Consider the following 10329-nt stretch of genomic DNA (forward strand, 5'->3'; position numbering starts at 1 on the left):
GCCATGTTCTTCTGTGTCAGCTCTTGTGCACTAAGATTTCATAATTCTCTCTTTTGCCAACACGATAAACCGAGTGGGCATCTCGGCTGTGATTCTGTTTTGACCAATGGAAATTCCTTTTTGGCCTTGTGCACTTTCAACTTCTTTTCTTCAGATTTGGCACTTTGACTCTCAATAATTGGTTGCTTCGTCTCATTGCCTTTAGTAGCCAATGTCAACACTTTAATTGGCTCTTTATTATTTGAGATCAAAGCTGAAGTAGCACACTTACGACCATCTCTTTTCATGCGGTAAACTTTCTTTACCACCTCTTTCTTCTTCCTTGAGCTCTGGACCGATTCCTTATGATTGAAACGGTCTTTAACAGGTGATTGTCCAAATGTTGATCTTCTCGGAGGTGCATAATATTGGTGAGATGGTTTAAAATAAGATGGGGAATGTGACCTTGTATCATACATGTCCCATGAAGGATATGAATCTACATGAGCATAGGGAGGCATCCACGACATTGGCATTGGCGTCCCAAAATAAGGATATGAATATGTTGCATTAAAATTATCACTTTGCCAATACTGATCCTGATATTTGCGCCTTGGGGTGATCTTGGTTTATTTGCATGATTTGGCCGATAAGCATTCTTCTCTTCACTCTTCTTTTGATATTTATCCAAGAGCTCAGCGAAGGTGATTTTTGATCTCTTACACTTGCGCTTATTTCGGCCTTTGTTTTCTTTTGGTTTGCTTCGAACGATCATTGGATTTTCTTGCCGCCCCCAGTCCTTGGCGTCTTGATTGTAGATTCAATGGAATTCTTGCCCTCAAGATTATGTTCAATGTGCTCTTCGACAACTTGATTACTTGAAAGCTCGATCCTATCACCTGCAGTTTTTACCTTCTCTTTAAATGGACCGTCTTGAAGCAGCCGATGCAAAAACCTTTTGCCACCAGGACCAATTGGAATAGACTCGTCATCTATTGGTGTCTCAACAAATTTTAATCGTCCTTTATCAATGGCCGATTTAACTATTTGACGAAACATATTGCAATCCTCAAAACTATGCTTGAACAAATCATGCAACTTACAATACATTCGTCCTTGGATAGATGGCTTGACATGGTGATCAAGAATTCCAACGTAATTATTTCTCAACAACAAATTAAATATTTGATCACACATGCTTGAATTGAAGGTAAACTTTTTATTCTCTAGCCGATCTTGTTGTGAGAACGACTTTGGAGTTAAGCAAACGAATGGTTCAGATTTTGCATCACCCCCTTCGGCTATGCATTGTGTTTTGCACTCTATCTCCGATGTCTTTGGATAAGAAACTATACTGGCATCAGTTTGCTCAGAGGATTTTAACCTTGGCTTCAAATTTATGAAACGAGAATAGTTAGAAGATACATGTCTCAATTGAGACCAAGTGTAAGCCAAGTAAGAAATAAGCAAAGCTACCCAATTAGATATGAGTTTTAGATAAAGCAATGGGGAAGGCCTTGCCTGCAATAATTTTTTGCTATCGGTTTTTCTGAATGGTGCAATGTGTTGACCGGTATGCTTTGTGACAATCTGATTGCTAACAAATAAATTACCCATCTTCATTGGTCTCTCAATATTTCTTACGAAGATTTTTCTAATATATGCATGAACAACTAAGTCATGACCAAATTTGAAAACAGGTAAATTAATTGCTAGACATACCTCTTCAAATATGTTGGGAGAGCATGATGGTGGTGTGACTTGAAGAATATCTTGCTCCGCCTTCGGATAGTTCCCCAACGCCTTGTAATCATATTTTTCTTGATTTCGTGCATCATTAGTTTGAAGATCCTTGTCCACCAAACTTTCTTCGGCTACTTGTTCTTGTTCTTAAAGCTCGTCAAGTTCGACGACACGAAACTCATAGGGCAGGAAGTAGGTTCCATTAACTTCAGAAAAATCAAGTATGGCTATCTTGCTATACTTTCCATGCCCTTTCTCAACAATGTTTTCCTCTTTGGATTTGATCGATTCAGAATATATACTACTTGATTCGGCTTTTTCAACCGAAGCACTTTTATTTTCTGCATCATATTTCTTTTCACCGGTTATATCAATTGGCAAGGCTTCTTTCCTTTGAGCCAATTCCTTATCAATTCTCTCTTGACGAAGTACTAGCACCCTATCGCGCAAAGCTTTAACTCACCTCTCAATCTCAGCCCGCTCTAGATTAGTTTGGCCCCCAATGCTTTTAGAATCTTTCGGCAATGAAGTGTTAGTGTTGCCGAAATTTTGCAATTGTGTATGGGGTATATAATAAGCTGCGGTACTAGGTGGAGGTGTATGCACTGCTGTATAACCATATGCTCTTTCGCCAATTCTATCAATGCATGTAGTTTCATCTTCTTGCAAAAATCTAGCCTTTATAGCAGCATAATCAGGAAACAACCCCTTTTTCATACGAGGGCTGGAACTTCCGGTCTGGCCCGGAACTTCCGGGCTGAAATTATATCAAGTAGCCCTCTTGCACTGAATCTGCAGGTCACATACTACTTCGGATGACGATTGTCCCAAAAGCAAAGTGTAAATCTTGGAATGGAGAAAAACTCTTCAGTTGATCACTTTTTCATCTGAGGTAATCTTGATGTCGAAATCGGCCCCGCAAATCTGCAAAAAAGTTAAAATTCCAGTTTTCGGGGAGCACCGCGTGCAAACTTTCGGTTTAGCCCGGAACCTCCCCGGAACTTCCTGGGCAAACTTATGTAGCACACTGTTTTGGCTCTAACTTTTGCATACGAACTACGATTTAGACGTTTTTATATCGAAATCGATCGTCTCGACGAGACGAAGACAATCCATGTAGAAACATTTCTCATATGTGGCCATCTTGGGGGGCGTAATCAGCCGAATAGTGTTCTGAATACAAAATCTGAGTACTTCAAACACAACTTCGGCCTAAGAGATGAGACCGGATGGCTATGGCCCAAATATGAAAGTTTCTTCTTTTGACGATACGGAACTTTCTCACTTTGAGCACTTCTCCATTTGAGGCCATCTTAATTAAGTTGTTGGTTGTGTCAAAATCTGGTGTCAACAATGGCCCTCCTCTGGTGCTTTCTTCGCCCATTATTTCTCATATATTCCACAACTGACTTTCATGGAGTTTCAGGAATTTTGGAGTTGTGCAGAATAGGTCTCTAATATTTGCTGCTCTTCAGCCCAGAATTCCAGCTGCCGGCATTCTCCCTCTTCATGTAAACCATGTAAAATAAGAGAGAATAGGCATAAGTATTGTGACATATGGTGTAAGAACAGCCCATAATGCAATAAATATCGATATAAAAGCATGATGCAAAATGGATGTATCAACTCTCCCAAGCTTAGACCTCGCTTGTCCTCAAGCGGAAGCCAATAACGAAAAATATGTCCACATGTTTAGAGATAGAAGTGTTGATAAAATAAAATATGGACATGAGGGCATCATGATCATTTTTATAACAGCAACATATATATATATATATATATATATATATATTGTCATATAATTTCTTATCCTAAAGTAACAATCTATTCATAATGTAAAGTATGAATCAGAAACTTCACTGAAAACTAACAAACTATAATCTCAATCACTGAAGCAATTGCAATTTATCATAACATCAGAAATAGTCAATATAAGAGCTTTTCAGCAAGTCCACATACTCAACTATCATTTCGTCTTTCACAATTGCTAACACTCACGCAATACTTATGGATAATAGTTCATGACAACAATGTTTCCTCCCAACCTTTTACCTCCAGGCTGGCTCGTGAGGGGCGAAGAGATCAAGGCAAGGCGAACCTCGTGAGGTTCCAATGATGTAAGCCATGATGATCAAGACCAGGCGGGCGCCAGCACGCATAGTGTCCTCGTTTCCTCATTGGTACTAAGGAGGCAAGCGCAGGTGAGGAGTTCCAAGGCATCAGGCAAAGGTTTCCATATCGGTGCAACAAGACCAAGACCAGCAGAACGGCAGGACACAGGTCACCGTGGAGCCCAAGACGGCGTCACCACCAGAGCCTTTGGCAGGTGAAGACTACTTTTGTCAGGATAACTTGTACTAGTTGTCTCACTTCGAATTTGGCCATTGTGGGATCCCTTCCCGCTCAATATTTGGGGAGAGAACCAGGGCCTCAATAAATAGGACTAGCCACCACCATAGCTAGGGGATCGATCGGATCAAGGATGGGAGCCATTCCATCCTTAGCCTCACACAAGTTCACCAAGCACAAGAACACCTCTCCTCAGGAGGCTGTTCTTCCCTTGTAACTGTTCATCCTCAGCCGAAGAGGCAATCCACCACACCACACTGGAGTAGGGTATTACACCACAACGGTGGCCCGAACCTATATAAATCTTGTGTCTCGTGTTCTTTGGGTTCGTCAAGCTAGGCCGTGAGATCGTTGAGTGTGCGAGCTTGAGAGGGGGGAGATCTTCGTGTGCACCCCAGTGTTCGAACCTCAAGGGTTTTGCCGGAACCCGAAATCTGACACTGGTGGTGGAGTTTCATCCTGAGAGCTTGCTTCTGATTTTTCCAGGGCAAAAGACTTCATATAGCCAAAGATGGGCACCGGAGGCCTGCCAGGGGGCCCATGAGGCAGGGGGGTGGCCCCCTCTGGTGCTTCCTTCGCCCAATATTTTTTATATATTCTAAAACTGACTTCCGTGGAGTTTCAGGACTTTTGGAGTTGTGCAGAATAGGTCTCTAATATTTGCTCTTTTTCTAGCCCAGAATTCCAGCTGCCGAAATTCTCCCTCTTCATGTAAACCTTGTAAAATAAGAGAAAATAGGCATAAGTATTGTGACATAATCTCTAATAACAGCCCATAATGCAATAAATATCGATATAAAACCATGACGCAAAATGGACGTATAAACTCCCCCAAGCTTAGTCCTCGCTTGTCCTCGAGCGGAGGCCAATATCGAAAAATATGTCCACATGTTTAGAGATAGAGGTGTCGATAAAATAAAATACGGATATGAGGGCATCATGATCATACTTATAACAAGAAGATATATATATGTATATATATAGCATGGATTTTCTATCCACACTAGCTAGGGTGGATGTTATCGAAACTGTTGATACTCTTTGAGATCCGCACCTTTGAGTGGATAAGGTTCCGAATTTTTGAATTGTTGAATTTCTCCATGACGCAAGAGGAAAGCACAGCTGAACCTTTATGCAGGCGTATCCCGAAACGGCAGTGGTTGCGAGGGAGCTACGTCAGGCAAACTTATGCCAGGGAACTACTTCAGGGAGTACTAAAAATTCTGAGCTGCGGCGTGCGGGCATTTAAATATTTCCATTTTTGTTTAGCTAAATGAACACGGTTCAACACCGCTTGGACTAGTAAATGAACTACGACGTGATGAACTCGTTTTTGCAGCCAAAAAGCCTCGTAGAATGCAGCCAAAAGTGTGTACAGAGTATAAATGTGGTTCCACTGTCACGCCAGACCAAACTTTTCTGGATACAAAAGAGCATACAAAGTTCAAACAATTGCAAAGAAAGTTCTGGGTTGTTGCAAGTAGGTTTAACAAAGAGTATGAGATAGTATGTAAGAAAAAGTCACACCACCATCGGGCTTCGGGCCATGGGGGAGAGGCAACAGCGAGCGGATTAGGATATTGGGTGAGCATGACCGCCATGGAGAAGAAAGGGGTCCAGGAACTCCTCCTCCTGCAGCTCGAGGACGACCCACACCATAGACTAGCGGAGAATCCATCCCGAAGCCAACGACCTCGTCGGGTCGACACCCTGCTACCGTAGCGGGGATAGTGCATGTCGCGCTGGTCGGGGGAGACGACGACCTCCCGCATCAGACAAGGACGATGGAGACGGGCACCTAGCCACCCACGTCGTGCTGGGATTGGCAAGCATCCCCTTCGATGGGGTTGGGAGGGAGGGGTGGCCAGCTTGCTAGTAGATGAGTGGTCGGCACAAAGGGAGACGGTTGCACTAGGGAGGAGGAAGGGGAGGCTGGCTGGCCGGGAAGGGGAGACGGTTGCACTAGGGAGGAGGAAGGGGAGACAGTTGCACTAGGGAGGAGGAAGGGGAGATTGCTAGATTTGAGAGGAAGATGAAAGAGGCCGGAGAGCTCCGTTGATGGTGAAGGAGAAGAGGGGACGGTGCTCTCCCTCCAGATCTCGGGCGGCTCGCATGTCACTATGGCAGAGAATGGGTTGGAGAAAAAACTGATGGCACGAGGCCATGTTCACATGTGGTGCTCGGTGAAACAGTATGGATGCTTGGATATGAGAGAGAGAGGAGGCGCAGAGGGCGGCATGGTACAGACTGTAGGCGCCAGATTAAAGATGGTCTGCCGGAAAAGACGTGTGCTAACATGTGATATTTGTTGGATTCAAGTGTGTTCAGAATTACTCAGATGGCGTGCTGCTGGTCATGTACACTGTCCAAACGTTTTTGTTTTCTACTACATGGAGAGATTCCTAGCTAGTTCAGTTAACCACGACATGAGCTGGTAAAAAAAACCACGACATCAGCTGGAGCTCAGGGTCACGTGTGCTCCTTTTCCTATTTTTCTCTTAACCTAGTACTACACTAAAATTGGATGCCCAGCAAAAGTTTTTTTAATCTCTGTGTCACGCAAAAAAAAGTTAAGAGCAATAGAATGAGAAAGATAGAGATGAAATAATATTTTTTGTTTCACTTTCACTATCTTTCACATGTACAATGAGCAGTGTCAAGTTATACAAAGGGAATAAACTCAAAGAAGTCTTAGACGACCGAGCGAATCAGTAATCTCGCGTCGCCCTGCGCGGGCGACAGCCCTAGCGCCGCCGCCGCCCTCCCTTCTTAGCTCCTCCCTCGTTGTTGCCTCAGACGGCCGCCGGGTAATCCCGAGGCATTGTAGAGGAAGGTGGGGGTAGGCCTCTGCTACTTCGCCTCGAGCATGGAGGGCATCGGGCTCCGGGGCGGCGGCCACAGTTTGAACGGAGCCGCCAGTCCCGATGCAAGGTGGCAGCATGGACCGGAGTTCTTGGGCGTGGCCTCGGGAACTCTAATAAATTGCCTCCTCTCTTTCTCTCTCTCTCTCTCTCTCAGCTTTTAGTTTTAGCTGACCAGATCTTAGTACGAATATGAGTGCGCTTTTCATAAGTTCATATGGCATCTCAAGGGCTATAACAAACCTCTCACCCTCTCCCATCTCACACACGCGCTCTATCGGCCTCAGTCACCTCTCTCTCTCACACGCACATGAACATAATTGATCTCAATCACCCCCTCCTCTTTGTCTCCTTTGTGCGCACCTTATGGATCTGGTATTGAGCACGAAGAACTTTATTTTTGTGCATCATGAACTCTTTTCAAATATGCCCGGCACCTTCAATGTGGTCACGTGGCGCTTTCCCAATAATTGTGTTATGTAGGTGGTGCTAACGAATCAACACTTTCATATGGATGGCCGAGGGCGGCCAGGCTAGTGGGCTAAGGGTGCAACATGCATGATATAGAAAGTGCATGTCCAATTTAAAAGATGCACACATACGACTGTGCAAGGTTCGGGCAATGTAAAATAAAGGTTCTCGTGTCAGTCCATAATTATTTTTTCCTCTTATGCCAACTCAATAGACATATATTTTAAGTGAGATTCACCATATCTCTTGTAGGCACCTAGAGTAAATCCCTATCCATTAGACCAACACACGTGTGCATGCGATAGAGACATAGAGCAAGGGCAGAGTATGTAGATTTTCAATAGTGGCGATGGGCCGTCAGACAGAGCTCCCCCACACCGCCCACACAACCGTGGCGACCAATCCGCACCTGAGCCATGTGCTCTGCCCAGGTTCATCGTGGCTCACACCACCTAGCCCGCCGACCCAGCCTTCGGAACGAACTCTCAACTCCCACCATGGCACAGGGATGCCGCAGACTGGTAAAGGAAAGAGCACCTCTGAGACCGCCCCACCGCACCATCGGGAACTAGGGCCACTATCACGACCAATCTAGTTCCTCCAAATCTTGGCGATGGCAAGGTCGGGAGGCCCCTCTGCCTCTCTCCCCGGGTAGCCTCTGCCGCCATTGACTAACCATGGACACAAGCTAGTGGAGATCATCGTCTAACAAGGTCCGCCACCAGTCGCGGGTGCAAGCCGCACGAGCAGAACAGGGAGAGTCCAACCACCATTGTCATGCCACCATCTCCACTAGTCGACCGACATGGAAGGGGCGGATGCCCCGCAGGACTCGCCACCCACGACCCGCACCGCTTGAGGACTGAATTTGGTCGCATCGCCGCATCCATCATCTCTTGCCCCAAGCGCGTGCACCACTCCAGGTCGCCCGTTATTACCGTCGCTACATTATCGTCAACGACTTGCTCCGTTGCGCAGCCTAGCGCCGCAGCGAGGCCGGGTCACCTCAGCTCGCACCTAAACTCCAACGCCGCCACCGACTATAGATCCCCGCCGCCACCGGCTATGACTGGGCTTCACCCGGCCTAGAGCAGCATCGACGTTTATTTTACAGGGAGTATTGATCATGTCTTTTTTGGCGACCAGTTTTCAACCCAAACTAAGTTTCATGTGTTGCCATATAATCAAAACTAAAAAAATGGAAGAATATTTACCACAAGGTCATGGTAAATACTCACTAAAACTGGCTGTCGAGATAAACAAATAAGTCAATGCTCAACCGCCGAGACAGACGACAGTGGCCTACTTCCTGATTGCCTCACTTATTCTGTCAATGCTTCTTTCAAGAATGCTCTATAGAGAAGATGGATGTGATCCGTGATCCCACTCACGAGCAGCTATAGCCAGGACCACTATGTCTCTCGAATGCAAGTAGGCCATTGTTATCCCATATAGAATACTTAGAGATAAAAGGCTTGAGAAAGATTGAGGATGCATGGATGTTCATATATTTCGCTATCAACTCTTATTTCGTGATCCACCTCAGATCAGAAATTCAAATGTACAATCCTGGTCCTGGATGGAGATCACACCGGAAATATCACAACTCAAAGTGGCAGTTCATAGTTGATTACAGCAGCAACAGCCTAAACCATACTAGTAAGTACTTGGGAACATTGATGTGAAAGTGGGAATCATCTTGGATAATCTAGAGCCTCCACTCCAGTACACGTCCCTGGCAGCATCAGCATTGTTGTGGTCGATGACGCCGGCGCTGGCGCACTGCGAAGTCCATGGTCCTGCGGGAGACGAGAGACGGGATGCCAAGTTGCCGACGCAGAGCGGGAGACAGCGGAGGCCGACTCGACGCAGTCGGTAGTTTGGGCACACAGCGCAACGGCGGACTGCGCGGCGGCCATGCCAAGTCCAAACTCACAGCCCATCTGTTAGACCTAGACAACAAAATTCATGGAATATTGGAAAAGGGGAAGCAACTAAATGATAAAAGAGGTCCAAATTCAACATGCGTTTCACTTACAGATTTACATCTCCCTAAAGTTCTCAACAGCAGAAGTTAAAACTTAAAAGTTCTTGAGAAACAGCTACACAGTTCACACAAGATTGGAAAAGGAAAGTGAAACTAAATGACCAGATGTAACACTACACCATGTTGTGAAATTCATCGATGCAGTGGCAACATGCAATGATTGGCCCAATCACAAATCCAACAACATGAGCAAAAAAGAACTTGAATGAATCCAGCAGAGCCATGCGGAGCCTAGTACCTGAACGGCCGAGCCGCACGAGGGGGGAGGGGGGGAGGGGGACTCCCTGGAAGATGCATCTCTCCTGGACTGGCGATGGTGTATAGGAGACCACGGATCTGGTCACCATCGGGTAAGGCTACGTCGAACGACGGTGGAGGAACGAGAGGAAAAGGGTTGAGGGCGGGCTAGAAGCCTGCACCAAGTGGAACTATGGGAGAGAGAAGAAGATCAATGGAGCAGGGAGAGAAGGTGGATGGATCAGAGAGAGAAGAAAGGGATGAGTGGTGTGCTAGATGGGGGAGAAAGGCATTGGAGACAAGGGCCGTGGAGACAAAGGAGGCTCGGGCTTGGCGGAACATCTGACCACGCACCTTTCGTCAGGCTCGGTACCAAAGGTGCATGGGCAGAGGACTAGCAAGCTGCCACTTTGGCAACCTATGGCTGTCCCTACTGGGCTATGCACAGCGGTGCGTGGTCCAGTGTCATCTATATAAGGAAATAAGTGGCAATCACCTAATATACACAAAATGAAAAAGAGGAAAGAGGAGGGACCAGATCCCAACGGACAATGTGCGTCTCTGATTGCAGCCGTTCGAGTGAAGTTTCATAAGTTTGCTTTTTCCTATATAGATATATATGTTGTCATATGATTTCTTATG

The 10329-nt window shown here is 45.8% G+C and overlaps 1 long non-coding RNA gene across 1 annotated transcript; it reads right to left on the minus strand.

Moving 5' to 3' along the window:
* Positions 1-8888: 8888 nt before the first annotated feature.
* On the minus strand, positions 8889-10115 carry LOC123150704 (uncharacterized). Its single transcript, XR_006475309.1, has 2 exons — positions 9689-10115; positions 8889-9355 (listed from the first exon to the last, which is right to left on the minus strand). It is a non-coding gene; the product is annotated as an uncharacterized lncRNA (long non-coding RNA).
* Positions 10116-10329: the final 214 nt, after the last annotated feature.

This window comes from Triticum aestivum, chromosome 7A, assembly GCF_018294505.1.
Source record: "Triticum aestivum cultivar Chinese Spring chromosome 7A, IWGSC CS RefSeq v2.1, whole genome shotgun sequence".
Taxonomy (NCBI): domain Eukaryota; kingdom Viridiplantae; phylum Streptophyta; class Magnoliopsida; order Poales; family Poaceae; genus Triticum; species Triticum aestivum.